Source organism: Pristiophorus japonicus, chromosome 16, assembly GCF_044704955.1.
Source record: "Pristiophorus japonicus isolate sPriJap1 chromosome 16, sPriJap1.hap1, whole genome shotgun sequence".
NCBI lineage: Eukaryota > Metazoa > Chordata > Chondrichthyes > Pristiophoridae > Pristiophorus > Pristiophorus japonicus.
Window position 1 is genome coordinate 20,417,291 of NC_091992.1, and position 19,907 is coordinate 20,437,197.

The 19,907-nt window shown below is 41.4% G+C and overlaps 1 protein-coding gene across 6 annotated transcripts in view; it reads left to right on the plus strand.

Moving 5' to 3' along the window:
* Positions 1-19,907, plus strand: part of taok1a (TAO kinase 1a) — a 179,049-nt gene that overhangs the window by 46,730 nt on the left and 112,412 nt on the right. The window contains exon 1 of one of the 6 annotated variants that reach the window (XM_070857088.1): positions 3,259-3,275. The exons of the other annotated variants lie outside the window; for them this stretch is intronic. The gene's annotated coding sequence lies outside the window, so the exon portion shown is untranslated. Of the gene's footprint in view, positions 1-3,258; positions 3,276-19,907 lie in introns of those variants that run through there. 6 annotated transcript variants of the gene reach the window in all.

Below are 19,907 nucleotides of genomic sequence, written 5' to 3' on the forward strand. Positions count from 1 at the left end.
TACAGTTTATGCTGTCACAGGGGGATGATAGCTACACCAAACCCTTGCCCGTTTTCTTTTGCTGATGTTGATGAATTAGATATGCCTACATGGTTAAAGTTTTTAAACTGTAGAACCCAATGGGAGTAAAGCAGATGAGAGGTAAATATGTTGTCAGTGGTACAGAGAAATTATTTGGAACGGAGATAATTAGATATACAGCCTGGCAGTGGACTGGCCTAGCATGCAGCCGTAGAAACATTAAAAATTTACAGAACGGAATGTGGTCGTTTGGCCGTTTGTGTCTGCGCTGGCTCGTTGCTAGAACAATTCAAAACTGATCTTCCTCTGCTTCAAATATTTTTTTCCTTAAAAGGTGCATTAGTCTTTGCCTCAACCTCACTTTGTGGCAAAGAATTCCATGCTCCAACAATCCTTTTCATAAAGACATTACAGTACTCCTAACCCCTCTCCTCATTCCTCTCCTCACTTTCTTAGTGATAATTTTAAATTGATGATCCATCACTGCTGGCTTTCTCGGCAAAGGAAATAGTCTTTCCCTCTTCACTATCAAAACCTTTCATAATTTTAAAAATCTCCATTAAGTCTCCTCAATGTTCTATGCTCCGATAAAAACAGTCCCACTATCTCAAATGTTTCCTCCTAATATAGTTTCTGATTACTGGCATTAACTTGGTAATCTACTCCCAAAATTGCACATACAACTCCTTAGCCTTGGCCTAACTAATATTTTGCACAAGTATATCACCACTATGTGACTCTTGAACTATATGCTCTTGAACTATTGTCCGCATGCCTGATACAAGACTCCCGAAACAAGCACTCCTACTCCGAGCTCCGCCATGGCAAGTGACTCCCAGGAGGGCAGAGAAAATGATTCAAGGATGCCCTCAAAGCCTCTTTGAAAAATGTAACACCCCCACCAATATTTGGGAATCCCTGGCCCAAGACCACTCAAAGTGGAGGAGAAGCATTCGAGAAGGCATCAAACAGTTTGCGTTTCTTCATGGAAGCCAAGTACAAATAGTGAAAGGAGCGTCCGACAAACAAAGCACCCCACCCACCTGTCCTTTCAATCACCACCTGCCCCTCCTGTGACAGAGTCTGTAGATTCTGCATAGGACTCATTAGTCACCTTAGAACTCATATTAGTGTGGAAGCAAGCCATCCTCGACTCCAGGGGACTGCTGAAGAAGATATGCCTCTACATATAAAACACACAAATGCTGTTGGCCTTTTTTTGCATGCACACTTTCAGGGAATTAGGAAATAAAACTCTTGAGTGCACCATTCCCCCTAAGCTCTGTGGGCGCGCAGCCATGCGTCGATTGGGAGGTATGCGCAGGCAGCTCACCAGCTGTTGCCGTTGGAAGAGATACCGCACAGGCTTGGGTGTCTCTTCACCCACACCCATCAGTGTCTTTCCATTGAGTTTACACTTTCATTCCTTGTTTTTCCTCCCAAAATGTTTTATCTCCCACTTATCAGCATTACATTGCTTCTGCCACCTGTCTTCCTAAAGTCGCTTGCATGTTCGTTGTTCACCAAACCGCTTACTTTTGTGTCATCAGCAAACTTCATGACTGTGCTCTCTATGCTGTAGTCCAAATGATCCATATATACCAATAAAAGTGGACCTATTACTGACTCCTGAGGTACACCGATTCCAACATCTCCAATCCATGCTACACCCATTTACTCTTAACATTGATTCCGAACCATCAACCATCCTTCTATTCATGCTGCTCCTTTACCGCTTATACCATATGCTAAAAGAAATTTTAATAAGCCATTGAACGCCATCTGAAAATCCACATACAGTATATCTACTACATTTTCTTTACATAGCCAATCAGTTACTGCTTCAAAAAAATGATTACATTTGTCAAACATGACTTGCCTTTAACAAATATGTGTTGGCAGTTCATAATTAACCTGCACAATTCTAAAAGCTCATTAATTTTATCTCCGATTGTGGAATCTGAAATTGCCCATTAGATTTACTGGTCTATAGCTACCCACTTTAGAGCCCGGAATTTACGGTGGGTAATAACAGTGAACAAACAGCATTCGCTGTTATAGACCTACCTCTTTGACCAAGCTATTGGTCACCTGCCCTAATTTCTCTTAATGCGGGTCGGTATCAAATTTATTATCTCGTAATACTCCTGTGAAGCGCCTTGGGAGGTTTCACTACGTTAAAGGTGCTATATAAATTCAAGTTGTTGAAAAAATTGACTACAATTTCAGGATTTAGCGCATGTGCATTCTAGCGCATGTGCATTCTAACGCAGAAATCCTGAAGTCGCAGTCAGTCATTCACCGCTCCAATATTGGCTGGGCTCCAAATAGCCGGTAGTCAGTGTATTCAGGGAAATCAGTGAAACTGCCGAAGACCTGGACTTTTCCGTGGTAATATTGTTGTTAATTACCCCATTAAAAGTTGGACCTGAATACAAAAGCAAAATACTGCGGATGTTGGAAATCTGAAATAAAAACAGAAAATGCTGGAAATGCTCAGCAGGTCAGGCAGCATCTATGGAGAGAGAAACAGTTAATGATTCAGGTCAAAGAGATGTAACAAATTTTTAAGCAAATATAAGGGGAGGGGAGGAAAGAACAAAAGGGAAGGTCTGTGATAGAATGGAAGACAGGAGAGATTAAAAGACAAAAGGGATGATGCAAGGCGAAAGGAGATGATAATGGGACAAGTTAAGAAACAAAAGATGAGTCTGGAGGAATGGCAGAATCATCATCAGTTAACATGTGGGAAAAAAAAATTGGGGGCAGAGATTGTGGTCTGAAATTGTTGAACTCGATGTCCAGAAGGCTGTGAAGTGCCGAATTGAAAGATGAGGTGCTGTTCCTCGAGCTTACATTGATCTTCGTTGGAACAGTGTAAGAGACCGATGACCAAGAGGTCAGAGTGGGAGTGGAGTGGAGAATTAAAGTGACATGCGACCGGAAGCTTGGGGTCACCTTTCCGGATTGAACGGAGGTGTCCCGCAAAGCGGTCACCCAGTCTAAGTTTGGTCTCCCCAATGTAGAGGAGGCAGCATCGTGAGCAGCGATTAGACCATGTTGGATTAGGCGTAACTGGGGTTTTAACAGTGGATTGACTGCTAAACAAATGTTATGGCCCTGACAAACTAATTTTAATTTTGTGGAGTGTCAAATTTATCCATTTTAATAAAAATTCAAGTTTTTAAGAAACTTTAAACAAAATATTTTTTAAATGTTTGTTCATATTTATTTCAGGTTTACGTTTTCCCCATGTGAGTGCCCCAATCATTGTTTTGCTCTCAACATTTTTAAAAACTCAGAATAAAAGTAACTTGGTTCCCTGTCTGAGAATTCTGCATTGTGATTGGCTGCTTAGAAAGCTTGTTGATGTCACAACAGCTCGCGCTGTGGAATTCCCACTAAATTGCACTCATCTCAACTGCGTGTCGAGAAAGCTGAATTTCTCGCCTAGCTTTCTCACCATTCTTGAACATTAGCCACTCTCCAGTCTTGTGGCATAATTTGTATATTTGTGGATTTAAGAACTGCGGTCGGTGTCTCTGCTGTCTCTGACTTTCGGAAGCCTTGGCCTGGTGACTGATCTGGCTTGAATTCTGCAATTTTTTTCAGAACCAATTGCTTTTCTATAGTTATCTCTATCAATTGTTCTATATTCTCATCTAATACACCTTTATTCTTGTCCCAAATGGGTGATGGTATGAAACTATCCTGTATAGCGTTACCGTTTTTTGCAAGGACCAAAGTCGAATGGGACAGAATATGAGCACAGCAGGGAGTGGGATTATGGATTGAGTTGTGGCGTTTTTGCTTTTTTTTATACTGAAAATCTTACTAACTTTAATGACTAATGCTTCAATATCAGAAAGACAAAACTAAATTAAAACTAATAGGTGTCTATTTTAAAAGCAAGACTTTTGGTGTTGGGTTTTTGTCAAAAAAAAATTAAGATCAGAGACAACTCTCTCTTCTCTGAGTAGGTTGTGGTTTTTGTTGAGCTCTGTTTGGCATATGCTGTTTTACAGTCATGTTACATAATGTCATCTAGATTGTGGCCGTTTTTTACAGCTTATCTTGCACCTATTCACCAATTGAACCAGGACATTGAACTGTTAATTAAGTTGCCTTACAGCGTCGAGCACTGTAACTCTTCTAAACTAATTCTCTGTGCCATGCGACTGTTCTTAAATAAAAAATCATATAAATGGAGAAAACATTGATCATAGTTGTAAGTTTCATTTTTCATAAAAGTTAGACTCCTTCCTTAACATTGTAATGCAGAAATTGGGTATCTTTCTCATTATGGCTTGAAAGGCATAAAAAGTCATCAAAAGTCTGTATGTACCCTATTCATCTGTCTGACCTCATTTTGATTGAATCTGGGCCAGATGAAAGTTAATTGGGACAAGTGAGTTCTTCTTACCAGTCCCAAGGACAAGTGAGAAGTTTTTTTAATAAGATTTCTATTCTGTAAAAGTACTGTATTTCCTATACTAAAGAATGTTCCCTAATAAGAATTAGATGATTTCTCTTTTTATACATAAAAATATTTAGAATGTTGAATGCTTTCTAGTCCATGGTATGTATAGCTTAAAATATTCAAAGATAGTCCAAGTTTTCATCCTGGGTTCAATTAGGTAGTTATGTCAGAGTTATTTCATTTCCCTAATCCAGCACCACTGGATTAGGGAAGGGAAATAACTTTGGGTTCTCTTTCCTGATTACAATGCAGCAATTCTTGCTGAAAGTGTAAGTGTTTGGATGTGCAGTGAGGCTGCAGCCAGCACTCAATGTCCGAGGTTCATTCATGCCCAGGGGATACTTGAGTGAAGTACTGCAGGGAATTGATGCCTGTGCAACTGCATGTATCTTAGCAAGCTGTCAAATGTCTTCAGGAGAGGAAGGGAGAAAATTCATTCCAAAAACCCAGACTTGTCTATTTTATACATAAGCTACATTTGGGTTCATGTATGCATCAAAAATACCTTAGATACATCATAGTTGGTATCTGATCATTTTTTGAATGGCAATTACCAATTTTGGGTATGGTAGCTGGAGAAGAAGGTGGTTAGTGAATGCATATCCCCACATGATATGATCTGAGCTGCTGTTGGATAATGAAGCACACAATGAGGTATTGGGGCATGAAGAGAATTCTGCAGTGTTGTCTATTCAAGATCAGCAATATCGCAACATTTTTACTCATGTTTTATTCAATGAAATTTGCATGTTCACATTGAAAAAAACTCAATTTTATACACTTGCATCTGCAAAATCTCAAGCATCTTTCATGTACCAAAAACAATGTGGTTATAATGGGAAATTAATTTGTACATAGGCTGGGAGAAGCACAACAGCTCAAGAATATTGGCAGTGAATTTCTAGAATCGCCCAAAAAAGTTCCAAGGGGTTACCTTGAACAGTATGTTGCGGAACCAACCAGGGAGCAGGCTATCTTAGATCTAGTACTGTGTAATAAGGCAGGATTATTAAATGTTCTCCTAGTAAAGGATCCTCGAGGAATGAGTGACCATAACATGGTTGAATTTCAAATTCAGTTGGAGGGTGAGAAAGTTGGATCTCAAACAGGGTCCTAAGCTTAAATAACGGAGACTAAAAATGTACGAGGACAGAGTTGGCTAAAGTGGACTGGGAAAATAGACTGAAGGATGGGACGATTGATGAGCAGTGGCAGACATTTAAGGAGATATTTCATAACTCGCAACAAAAATATATCCCAATGAGAAGGAAAGACTAAGAGAAGGGATAACCATCCGTGGCTAACTAAGGAAATAAGGGATGGTATCAAATTGAAAACAATGTGGCCAAGACTAGTGGGAGGCCAAAGGATTGGGAAACTTAAAAGCCAGCAAAGAATGACCAAAAAAATGATAGAGGGGGAAAATAGATTATGAAAGTAAACTAGCACGAAATATAAAAACAGATAGTAAGAATTTCTACAGGTACATAAAAAGGAAAAGAGTGGCTAAAGTAAATGTTCATCCTTTAGAGGATGAGACTAGGGAATCAATAATGGAGAACAAGGAAATGGCAGAGACGTTGAACAAATATTTTGTATTGGTCTTCACGATAGAAGACACTAAAAACATCCCAATAGTGGATAATCAAGGGGCTATAGATAGGCGTGAGTTCGGGGCCAGTGGCAGCAAGGACCAGCCCACATTGCGATATGTGTGCGCACTAGATCCGTGCAGCAGAGCTGGTCTCCAGTCGTCTTCAGTAATCCTTGCCACTGGATGAAGACCTAGCTCTGACAAGCCGTGTGGTGGCTGGTGTGTAACGGCCACCATACGTTTAAAAAGATCCACGCACAGGCATCGTCCACCCTTGAGGATGTAGTTCGGGTCCCTCATTGAAACACCTGTGAACTCATCCTTTTTTGGCATGGAAGCAAGTCATCCTCGTTTCGAGGGACTACCTATGATGATGATAGGGAGGGAGGAACTTAATACTATCACTAGTACTCGGTAAAATAAGGGAACGAAAGGCAGACAAGTCCGCTGGACCCTGATGGCTTACATCCTTGGGTCTTAAAATAAGTGGCAGCAGAGATAGCGGATGCTTTGGTTGTAATCTACCAAAATTCCCTGGATTCTGCAGCGGTCCCAGTGGATTGGAAAACCGCAAATGTGACGCCCCTATTTATAAAAAAAAAGGAAGCAGACAAAAAGCAGGAAACTATAGACCAGTTAGCCTAACATCTGTCGTTGGGAAAATGCTGGAGTCCATTATTAAGGAAGCAGTAGCAGGACATTTGGAAAATAATTCAATCAAGCAGAGTCAGCATGGTTTTATGAAAGGGGAATCATGTTTGACAAATTTGCTGGAGTTCTTTGAGGATTTAATGAGCAGGGTGGATATGGGGGAACCAGTGGATGTGCTGTATTTGGCTTTCCAGAAAGGATTCGATAGGGTGCCACATAAAAGGTTACCGCAAAAGATAAAAGGTCACTGGGTTGGGGATAATATATTAGTATGGATAGAGGATTGGTTAACTAACAGAAAACAGAGAGTCGTGATAAATGGGTCATTTTCCGGATGGCAATCAGTAACTAGTGGGGTGCCACAGGGATCGGTGCTGGGTCCTTAACTATTCACAATCTATATTAATGACTTGGATGAAGGGACCGAGTGTAATGTAGCCAAGTTTGCTGATGATACAAAGATGTGTGGGAAAGCAAATTGTGAGGAGGACACAAAAAATCTGCAAAGGGATATAAACAGGCTAAGTGAGTGGGCAAAAATTTGGCAGATGGAGTGTAATGTGGGAAAATGTGAGGTTATCCACTTTTGCAGAAATAAAAAAGCAAATTATAATTTAAATGGAGAAAAATTACAAGGTGCTGCAGTACAGAGGGAGACCTAGGAGTCCTTGTGCATGAAACACAAAAAGTTAGTATGCAGGTACTGCAAGTAATCGGGAAAGCAAATGGAATGTTGGCCTTTATTGCAAGGGGGATAGAGTATAAAAGCAGAGAAGTCCTGCTAAACTGTACAGGGTATTGGTGAGGCCACACCGAGAGTACTGCATACAGTTTTGGTCTCCGTATTTAAGGAAGGATATACTTGCATTGGAGGCTGTTCAGAAAAGGTTCACTAGGTTGATTCCGGAGATGAGGGGGTTGACTTATGAAGATAGGTTGAATAGGTTGGGCCTATACACATTGGAGTTCAGAAGAATGAAAGGTGATCTTAAAGAAAACTTATAAGATAATGAGGGGGCTCGACAAGGTGGATGCAGAGAGGATATTTGCACTCATAGGGAAAACTAAAACTAGGGGACATAGTCTCACAATAAGGGGCCGCCCATTTAAAACTGAAATGAGGAGGAATTTGTGTTCTCAGCTGGTTGTAAATCTGTGAAATTCTCTGCTCCAGAGAGCTGTAGAGGCTGGGTCATTGAATGTATTTAAGGCGGAGATAGACAGATTTTGAAGCAATAAGGGAATAAAGGATTATGGGGAGCGGACAGGGAAGTGGAGCTGAGTCCATGATCAGATCAGCCATGATCTTATTGAATGGCGGAGCAGGCTCAAGGGGCCAGGTGGCCTACTCCTGCTCATATTTCTTATATTCTTGCGTTCTTATGAGAGGAGTAAAAAAAAGTATTAGAGAAATGGGACTAATATTGCCTAATACAGGTTGAACCTCCCTTATGCGGGCCTCCCTTATGCGGGACTCCCTTATCCGGCACCACCCCTCGTGCGGCACCATTCCCGGCCACTCCGACATGAACAAATTGAAGTCCTTCCTCGCTGCCGACTCCCACGATCGCTGGCCTTCCACCGCCTCTCCTCTTTCTCCCCGCCCCCCCCAAAAGATCTCTGCCGCACTCCCAGCCCCAAGCCAGCTAGCCCAGATATCCCCTTGCTCAGTACCTGTACCACCCAATTTAGCGTGACCTCCCCGAGGGTGCCGGATAAGAGAGGTTCAACCTGTTATTAGAAGCCAATGTCAGAGTTCCACTGAACATTGATAAAATGTTTCCAGTAAACTAATTCTTATAAATCATAAAAGCAAATAAGCTGCTTATGTGGATGTCATGTCTGAATACATTCATGTGCTAATCAGGTCAGAATGAGTTGTATATGTGTGTGTATTTTTGATGTCGTAATAGGCAAAGCAGCTAACTTATTGCTCCAATAGCTTTCACCCACCCACAAGATAAGTCAGCTCCCTGAACACCTTTCTCAGAAAGATAGTGACAGAAAAAAAGTTATTGACATTTGGATAACATCTTATCTTATTGGAAAAATCCTCGTTCTACATTTGTCTTAAACCCCATAGTTTATTTTTAATTATGTCAGCTGTGGCTCAGTAGTTGCCAGAGGCTGAGCACCAAATCCAGGCTGACACTCCAGTGCAGGACTGAGGGAGTGCTGCACTGTTAGAGTGCTGTCCTTTGGATGTGACATTAAACTGTGGCCCCATCTGCCCTCTCGAGTAAAAGATTTCTTGACACTATTTCAAACCAGAGCAAGGGAGTTCTCTCTGGTGTCCTGTCCAATATTCATTCCTCAACCAACTTCACTAAAACAGATTATCTGGTCATTATCACATTGCTGTTTGTGGGAGCTTGCTTGTGCGCAAATTAGTTGCCACGTTTCTTACATAACAGTCAGTACACTGCAAAAGTACTTCATTGACTGTAAAGCGCTTTGGGACGTCCTGAGGTTGTGAAAGGCGCTATATAAATATGTGTATACCCGTTTATCTATTTTCTGCATCACTTCCGTCTTTTTGTTTAGTATCCCGATTAAAGTTTTCAATTAAGATCAGAATGGAATATATTTAAAAAGTGAAAGATAGTAAGGATTTAAGGGAGGAAATATTTACTTTCACCCAAGATCTTCAGTATTTTGAATGCCACTTTTCCCCCAAGAAGGTACAATAGGACCCTGTCCTACTGAAAGGATCTTGGCCCAGATTCATTCCGTGGCCAAATATTTTTACCTTTTCAATGTATTATTCTCTGCTGCTAAAGAAGAGTTTTAAGCTGACCTATCCCTTTTAAGGCCGCCGAGGCCAATGGCAGCAAATCTTGAGTTAATTTGCTTAATTGTTATTGATGATGAGGGAAGTTTACAGGTGCTTGTAATTTTACAGCACCAGGTCAGAAAAAATCAGCATGAAAGGGAAATCAATGCCACAAACATTTCAAAAACACAAAATGTTGCATATATAAGTTTGATAATTTTGTATTTTTAAAATGTTATTAAAAACTTTGCATCTAAGTAAGAAGTTCCTAGCTTAGTGGTAAACCAAGGTGCCAACAAAGAATTTTTAAAAAATTGAAGCGGTTTGATCTTTTTTAATGTCTAGCTGTTGCTGACTGTCTATACACGCATAATAGATATACAGGTGTTGTCTTTTTAAAAAGAATGATTATTCAGAACACACACACACACACACACACCACACGCACACTTATTTTTCCATATCTATTTTCAGTCATCTGGAACTAAGGATAAGAACTGTGGTTGGACATATTCCTGGAAGTTCGAGCACATGACGCCTGAATGTGTGACATTTGATCACATGACATTTGGGCTGTTGAGTAATGACAGAGACCTTATGATCTAGAGTTTGGGCGAGGATAGCAACAAACAGTGGAGTAACAACAGGAGCCTGAAAACCACTGATGTTGCGAAAGGTTCAGGAATAAAAGTATTATTCTCTACAAGTAGTAAATACTAGTATTGTCAGAGCAAATCACCTGACCTAGTGCTGGAGTAGACAAGGTCAAAATTCCATTGATATATTGAGACTTTACAATGTTCTGTTTTGTTCCAGCTAGATAGGGTAGCATCAGAGTGACTTCAAAGACCCCTCACTTCCCCCAAAATGAGTGCGCCACTAATAATAAAAAAAAATAGATGGCCTGTTCAAACTAAAACTAAATGACAGTAATTTAGAAATTTAACTCAATTAAACAATCAATAATTTTGAGTAAGAAGTTTATCTTATTCATATAGTTGTCCGTATAGTATTGTGAATTCCTGGGAAATATTTTTCTTCAGGTGGCCCACTTTTCGGTTGGCAGCTGGAGTCTAAATTAGTAAATTATCTGCAACTTCTACTTTCAGTTGGACTTTTCCTGACTCCTGAATTGTGCATGCTTGACCTGGTTGTTGGGTGATCTATGCATGCATGATCTATTACATCCATTTTCATTATTTCATTCCTTTTAATTTTTTGTTTTGCTTTAAACTCTGGCCTTCCATCATGCATTGTACCAATCATAGGAACAGGAATGGGCCATTCAGCACCTTGAATCTGTCCTATTCTGCTAGTTCATGACTGATCTGTACCTCAACTCCATTTAGTCGCCTTTGCTCCATATTCCTTGATACCCTTACCTAACAAAAATGGATTGACCTTAGTCTTAAAATTTTCAATTGATCCAGCATCCACAGCCTTAAGGAGATGGGGAGGTGGGGGAAGAGAGAAATAAAAAAGAAGAGTCCCAGATTTATACCATTCATATGAAAAAATACTTTCTGACTTCACTCCTAACTGGCCTAGTTCTAATTTTAATATTATTCTGGATCCTTGTTCTGGATTCCCCCACCGGAGGAAATCATTTTTTTGTATCTACCCTATTGAACCCTTTTATCATTTAAACATCTAAATTAAATCACGTCTCTACTTTATAAACTTAAGGGAATACAAACCAAGTTTGTGCAACCTGTCCTCATAATTTAACTTTAAGCCCTGGTATCATTCTGGTGAATCTGCTCTGTCCATCCTCTAAGGCCAAAATATCTTTCCTGAAGTTTGGTGCCCAAAACCGAACACAGTTCTAGTTCTTCAGATGGGGTCTGACCAAGATTCTCTACAAGTGAAGCATAACTTCCTCACTTTTTTGTATTCCCACCTTTTTGAGATAAATGCCAACATTCCATTAGCCTTTTTGATTTTTGTACCTGTGCACTAGCTTTTAGTGATCTACATGGACATCCAAATCCCTTTGCTCCTCCACAGCTCCTATTCTGATTTGTCTTTCTCAATCCAAAGCAGATGATCTCACACTTCCCCACATAGAACTCCACATGCCATAGATTTTCCCACTCACTTATGTCTATGACCATTTGTAACTTCCTGTTCCCATCTACACCACTTACTGTGCCTCCTAACTTTGTATCATATGTAAACTTTGATATACAACTCTCTTCCTTCATCCATTTCATTGATGTGTAGGTGAAATGCTGAGGCCCCAGTACAGATCTCCGGGGAAACGGCAATTGTCACATCCTACCAATCCAAGAACATTCTCTTTATTCCTACTCTCTGCCTCCTACCTCTCAAACCATTATCAACTCATGTCATAAGACTGCCTCTAATTCCGTGCGCTTTCATTTTTGCAAATAATTTCTAGTGCGGAACCTTCTCGAGTGCCTTTTGAATATCCATACGGACATGGTGCATAGACACTTCCCCTATCCATCGTGCCAGTGATCATCTCAAAAAATTCAACTAGATTAGACAGACACGAACTGCTCTTCGCAGTCTACAAGTTCATTTTCTTACAAAACACATGCATGGCAATGTGCATGTCTAGCTCCTCTTCTCCCCCTCATACTGCTGCTGGCATCCTTCACTTTCTGTTGCCCTACCCTATCTCCCCATTATTGATACCCATGGTCCCTGACTCGCTATCCCTGGTGCACCCGGTCAGAGGGTCTAGTAAGAAGAAGGAACTGAGGGAAATCCTTATTTCTTTATCTGCTCTGAAGAAAAATACATCCAAATTCCTAAAATCACACAAAATTCCATTAATTGAAAACAACAAACCTAAAATGAGGTAAACCAGCTTCCCCTACACAATTACCAACAAAAGATATAAAAGGGGTCAGAGGGTCTAGTAAGAAGAAGGAACTGAGGGAAATCCTTATTAGTCGGAAAATTGTGTTGGGGAAATTGATGGGATTGAAGGCCGATAAATCCCCAGGGCCTGATGGTCTGCATCCCAGAGTACTTAAGGAGGTGGCCTTGGAAATAGCGGATGCATTGACAGTCATTTTCCAACATTCCATAGACTCTGGATCAGTTCCTATGGAGTGGAGGGTAGCCAATGTAAGCCCACTTTTTAAAAAAGGAGGGAGAGAGAAAACAGGGAATTACAGACCGGTCAGCCAGACATCGGTAGTGGGTAAAATGATGGAATCAATTATTAAGGATGTCATAGCAGCGCATTTGGAAAGAGGTGACATGATAGGTCCAAGTCAGCAAGGATTTGTGAAAGGGAAATCATGCTTGACAAATCTTCTGGAATTTTTTGAGGATGTTTCCAGTAGAGTGGACAAGGGAGAACCAGTTGATGTGGTGTATTTGGACTTTCAGAAGGCTTTCGACAAGGTCCCACACAAGAGATTAATGTGCAAAGTTAAAGCACATGGGATTGGGGGTAGTGTGTTGACGTGGATTGAGAATTGGTTGGCAGACAGGAAGCAAAGAGTAGGAGTAAATGGGTACTTTTCAGAATGGCAGGCAGTGACTAGTGGGGCACCGCAAGGTTCTGTGCTGGGGCCCCAGCTGTTTACATTGTACATTAATGATTTAGACGAGGGGATTAAATGTAGTATCTCCAAATTTGCGGATGACACTAAGTTGGGTGGCAGTGTGAGCTGCAAGGAGGATGCTGTGAGGCTGCAGAGTGACTTTGATAGGTTAGGTGAGTGGGCAAATGCATGGCAGATGAAGTATAATGTGGATAAATGTGAGGTTATCCACTTTGGTGGTTAAAAACAGAGAGACCGACTATTATCTGAATGGTGACAGATTAGGAAAAGGGGAGGTGCAACAAGACCTGGGTGTCATGGTACATCAGTCATTGAAGGTTGGCATGCAGGTACAGCAGACGGTTAAGAAAGCAAATGGCATGTTGGCCTTCATAGCGAGGGGATTTGAGTACAGGGGCAGGGGGATGTTACTACAGTTGTACAGAGCCTTGGTGAGGCCACACCCTGGAGTATTGTGTACAGTTTTGGTCTCCTAACTTGAGGAAGGACATTCTTGCTATCGAGGGAGTGCAGCGAAGGTTCACCAGACTGATTCCGGGGATGGCGGGACTGACATATCAAGAAAGACTGGATCAACTGGGCTTGTATTCATGGGAGTTCAGAAGAATGAGAGGGGATCTCATAGAAACGTTTAAAATTCTGACGGGTTTAGACAGGTTAGATGCAGGAAGAATGTTCCCAATGTTGGGGAAGTCCAGAACCAGGGGTCACAGTCTAAGGATAAGGGGTAAGCCATTTAGGACTGAGATGAGGAGAAACTTCTTCACCCAGAGAGTGGTGAACCTGTGGAATTCTCTACCACAGAAAGTTGTTGAGGCCAATTCACTAAATATATTCAAAAAGGAGTTAGATGTAGTTCTTACTACTAGGGGGATCAAGGGGTATGGCGAGAAAGCAGGAATGGGGTATTGAAGTTGCATGTTCAGCCATGAACTCATTGAATGGCGGTGCAGGCTCGAAGGGCCGAATGGCCTACTCCTGCACCTATTTTCTATGTTTCTATTTTGCAGGTGAAACAGAGAACCATAGAAATTTACAGTGCAGAAGGAGGCCATTCCGGCCAATCATGTCCATGCCGGCCTAAAAAGAGCCACACCCTTGCTCAGCAGCGCTAAAGGTTACATCTAAACCTATGAACAATGACGGAAAGGCAAAGAGCACCCAGCCCAACCAATCCCCCACACCACAACTGCGACACCCCTTATACGAAAATATTCTACACTCCACCCCAACCGGAGCCATGTGATCTCCTGGAAGAAGCAAAGACCAGATAAAAACCCAGGCCAACTTAGGGAGAAACAATCTGGCAAAATTCCTCTCCGACTAATCCAGGCGATCGAAACTAATCCAGGAGATCACCCTGGCCGTGTTCTATTCCCTGCAGTACTTACCATTATGTCTGCTCCGTCCAACAAAAGGTCATCCAGTCTAATCCCAATTACCAGCTCTAGGTCCGTAACCCTGCAGGTTACTGCACTTTAACCATCTCTTAAAAGTGGTGAGGGTTTCTGCATCCACTACTCTTCCAGGCAGTGAGTTCCAGATCCCCACAACCCTCTGCGTAAAGAAGCCCCCCCCCCCCCCCCAAATCTCCTCTACACCTACCATCAACCACCTTAAAACTATGCCCCCTCGTAATAGACCCCTCCACCAATGGAAATATACCCTTATTATCCACTATGTCCAGGCCCCTCAATATTTTGTACACCTCAATAAACATGCTACTGTGGTTTGGGTGTGTCCCAGTACCCTGCCTTGTACTCGTAATATCCCACTTACTGACTTCAGCCCCAGTTCTTGCTTACACCTCTCTCTCTCTTTCTCTCTCTCCAAATCTCCCACACGATGCCACACTTCTGCAACCACATTGAATGAAAGAAAGACTTGCATTTATATAACGCTTTTCACGACCACCGGATGTCCCAAAGTGCTTTGCAGACAATGAAGTACTTTTTGAAGTGTGGTCACTGATGTAATGTAGGAAACGTGGCCGCCAATTTGCGCACAGCAAGCTCCCACAAACAGCAATGTGATAATGACCAAATAATCTGTTTTCGTGATGCTGATTGAGGGACAAATTCCCCGGGAGCACAGGCGCACCAACATCAGCGTCCTCACTCAGGCTAACATTCCCAGCCGTGAAGCACTGACCACACTCGATCAGCTCCGTTAGGCAAGCCACATAGTCCGCATGCCAGACACGAGACCCCCAAAGTAAGTGCTCCAATCAGAGCACCTTCATGGCAAACGAGCCAAAGGTGGGCAGTGGAAACGCTACAAGGACACCCTCAAAGCCTTCCTGATAAAGTGCAACATCCCCACTGTACACCTGGGAGTCCCTGGTCCAAGACCGCCCTAAGTGGAGGAAGTGCATCCGAGAGGGCGCTGAGATGGGGCCTCGGTTTAACGTCTCATCCGAAAGACGGCACATCTGACAGTGCAACACTCCCTCAGCACTGCACTAGGGTGTCAGCCTAGATTTTTATGTGCAAGTCACATGGTGCTTTCTGTCCCAGCAAAGTTATTAGTGATCAACTACTCAACAAGGAAAGACCTTTCACATCCTCAATACCGTACTTCACAGCCAGTTAATTACTTTCAAAATGTAGTCATTGTTTAGCATGGTAGACAATTTGCACATGGCAAAGTTCCACGAAAGTCAAATGATAAATGAACAATTAATCTGTTTTGGTGCAGTGAGATTCTATTGCAATTGTATCCTACATCACCCTTTCCTTTTTCATGTACTTCAGACATGCAGGTAATGTGAACATGTTTGAAACACTGTTTGAAATTTTGTTTTTATTTCAACCTCACATAAACAAAATCAATGCGGAAGTTGTTCGTCTTTGCTTAGTAGTGAGACTACAACTTAGGTTAACATCTAATGAAAATAGGTAATGAATTGCAAATAAAAAAGAAAGGAACTGGCAGGATAATTTCATCTGGATTCCTGCCTACCTAACCATAGTGTTGACTGTCTTGTGGGCTATTTTTAAATGAGCCCTTATAAAGGACATCACTTGTAAAACTGACCTATGGGATACCATTCCTACATTCACAAAGCCCGCTGGATGGATTTGACCTTTGTCTTTATTTCCTTAATCCCTACTGTCTTGGTTTGTTGTGTGCACATGAGTTCTTCTGAAGTTATTGCCCTGTAAGTAGTATGATGTGTAATCTGCTTCAAATGTGTCTTATAGCATTCACCACCAGCGGTGAAAGCCCATGGCATCAACAATTATTTATAGAACCAATTGGTGAGGGACTTTTAAAACACAAAGTCCAGCGAGTTTGCCAGATGTATTTTGTAAAACATTTCTGCACTAAAAGACAACTTTGCATGCTCTGAAATATGATATCCAAGAATATTAACAATTCTAAATTATACAGAAAGATCAAAAAAGTGAATAGTAAAATGATGTACTGGAGGGTGTTTTAAAAATGTGGAATAAAGGGGTGTTGAGGACATTAAAAACAACCAAAAATATGCTCAAACTGTTTATTCAACTCCTCAATACAGGATTAAAATTTTCTAAAATATAGTCAAGACGACTATGTGATGCATCGATAAGATGCAAATACGAAATGCTGCTGGCTCAGTTCTTACTGAGATACACAATTTTCAATACGTGAGCCTTGACACAAAGGTCAAATTCATCCAGAGGGCTTTGTGACTAGGGATGGTATACCATAGGTCAGCTTTACAAGGCATGCTTTGGGTAACAATGAAGAGCAGGAACAAAAGCTGGTTTTCTCTTCTATCTGCCCTTAGCCCAGAGATACTGCATAAGCCCTCTAACTAAATGCTGGAAATCTGAAACATTCAGCAAGTCAGGCAGCATCTGTGGAGAGAGGAAGATGCGGTTCATGTTTCAATTTGATGGCCAAAGTTCAGTTTTGTACGCTTAATATCACCTCCCATAATGTATTTAACCACTAATTCATCAAAAGAGCTGAGACGTATTTAATATTTAAGTAAAGCTGTAGCTGCTTGGCAATATTTTGGTTAAATTGTTAGTTATCAATATTGGAATATATACATACTAAAACTATTACAGAAATGATCACACAACCCAATAAAAGTAGAAAAGACATGTAAATCTAGAGCATTAATTAAAGGTGCAATTATATTTTACTATCCTAAACATTTCATAAATTTACTATGTACAAAATCACAGCATAAAACATGTGCCCTACTAATAATTTGAGCACCAGAATGCTGTTCCCTCCACTGTGAAATGTTATTGATCTTCCTATTTGGTTGGGGTGGGGGGGTGGGGGAGGGGCGTGGGGGAGAGGATCAGGCATGTTTCTCAAATATATTGTTTACTACTGTGGTATAAAATCTAGAGCGGAACAGTAGCCGAAGAATGCTCGATGCATGTTACCTTTGGTTATTCAAAACTGTATTGAGGTTTTCACTTCACTGATGTTTGTAGTAGAATTTGTGGTAGAAATCTTGCATACAACTTGTTTCACTAAGCAAGGAACAGTACTTTTGTTAGTGTCATATGCTTATTATCTGATCTCTGCTGTTTAAATTAATTGCAAATGAGGATTGCTTGTTTTGCATTGGACGTAAATAGCAGAGAAGCTACTTCCTGCAATCTAGCAATTGGCTAGTATGGAAACAAATCAAAGGGTTTGGATGGTGCTGGAGGTGTTTTCTGAAAAAAACCATCAAATCGCACATAGGATAGGCAAATTAATTTAATTTGTGAATGTGCACCATTTATTAGTTGGTCTCTGAAACTGATTTATTTGTACCGTTGATTGTAAATGTGAGCATCCGTTAATTGCGTCTTGTTTTTCCACCCACATTTTCTCCCCTTTGCTTCTCTCCTGAAAGAGTTGACTGTTACTATGTGTGAAATTCCATGAGCACCTTGCCAGTGTGGCCATCTGATTACCTAAACAGTGAATATCAGGTCATTCATCTGTCCAAGCATCACCGCCTGATGATTTTGTTTGAATTCTCGTCCATCTTTTGCAATTCTCAAGTCTTTTGCAGTTCTGACCCAATCCATAGAATTATAGCCATGGTAATTTATCGAATAATATGATTGGAGTGTAATTTGCTGTTCCTCAGTAAAGTCCTCCATTGGCGTCTGGGTCCTGAAATTTCTATTAACAAAAAAAATGGCGCAAACATAAAAATCGACTTGGAAGAAGGAACTGTGCGTAACGTAGCCACGTTTGCTGACGATACAAAGATGGGGGGAAAAGCAATGTGTGAGGAGGACACAAAAAATCTGCAAAAGGACATAGACAGGCTAAGTAGACAAAAATTTGGCAGATGGAGTATAATGTTGGAAAGTGTGAGGTCATGCACTTTGGCAGAAAAAAAAATCAAAGAGCAAGTTATTATTTAAATGGAGAAAGATTGCAAAGTGCCGCAGTACAGCGGGACTTGGGGGTACTTGTGCATAAAACACAAAAGGATAGTATGCAGGTGCAGCAAGTGATCAGGAAGGCCAATGGTATCTTGGCCTTTATTGCAAAGGGGATGGAGTATATAAGCGCGGAGTCTTGCCACAGCTATATAGGGCCCAAATTTGGCCAGGAGTTGTTCTGTTTTTTTTTTGGAGCAACATGATTTTTCTGGAGTATCTTTAAAAATCCCCATTCTGCACATTTAATTTGCGCCAGTGTAAGTGAGTTAGTTAGGATATTTTTTTAGTTTAGTTTTTTTTTTCAAAAGGGGGCGTTACCAGCCACCTATGCCTGTTTTGGCCATTTAAGCCTGTGGAATTCTCTACCACAGAAAGTTGTTGAAGCCAGTTCATTAGATATATTCAAAAGGGAGTTAGATGTGGCCCTTACGACTAAAGGGATCAAGGGGTATGGAGAGAAAGCAGGAATGGGGTACTGAAATTGCATGATATTGAATGGTGGTGCAGGCTCGAAGGGCCGAATGGCCTACTCCTGCACCTATTTTCTATGTTTCTATGGACAGCTAATAGTTGCTCCAAGCTAACTTAGGCCAGCGTATGTGGCCACTTGTGCGCACAGAAAACCCTTGCAGAGAGTTAAGAACTCAGTGCAGGTAGCCAGAGATAGGAGAGGGAAGCAGAGAGGACCTTGCAAAGCACTAAACACCTTCACAACAACATTCAAGAAGCATAAAAGCCATCAATAATAAATAAATAAATAATAAAGCTTAAGTCCTACCTTCATAACTCGGCCCGTGAAGTCAGCGGGCCTGCCGGTGCTGGAGGCCAGTCTATTGGTGATAGGTGCGGGTAGGTGGGATGCCCGGGCGGGGGAGAAAGCGCAGGGAACTGGACACACACAACATGCAGCAGGCTGGGCTCGCAGAACACGGAGGCTGCAGGAGTCAACTCTGAGGGACTGCTGGACTCGGACGGTTGACCCAACGCCTCCGGATCAAAACTCTTCCTCTCTTTCCCCCCCCCCATCAGCAGTTCAGAGAAGGCTCACTAGGTTGATTCTGGGGATGAGGGGGTTGATTTATGAGGAAAGGTTGAGTCAAGAATTCAGTGATCAAGTCACAATTCTTGACTCTCTAGTAACAATTTTATAATGTATACTGTACATGGAATCTTAATCTAAAATATTTAGGGGGGAGAAATTGGCCAGCCTTGCACACGTTTTTTCAGCGATATTTTGCCTTTTTTTCTGGTAAAAGGTACTTCCCTAAATTGGCCAAAAGTTAACGAATGGCGGTTTTGAAATATTGCCGAAAAGTGTATCGACGCCGTTCAACGCCCCAAAAAAACGGTACTTAAAATTGGCCGTTCGGTAAACCCGTACTCGGTGAATAAAAAAACGCCTGCCTTGTAGCCCCAGAAACAGCGGTAGGTATGAAGACCTACAAAA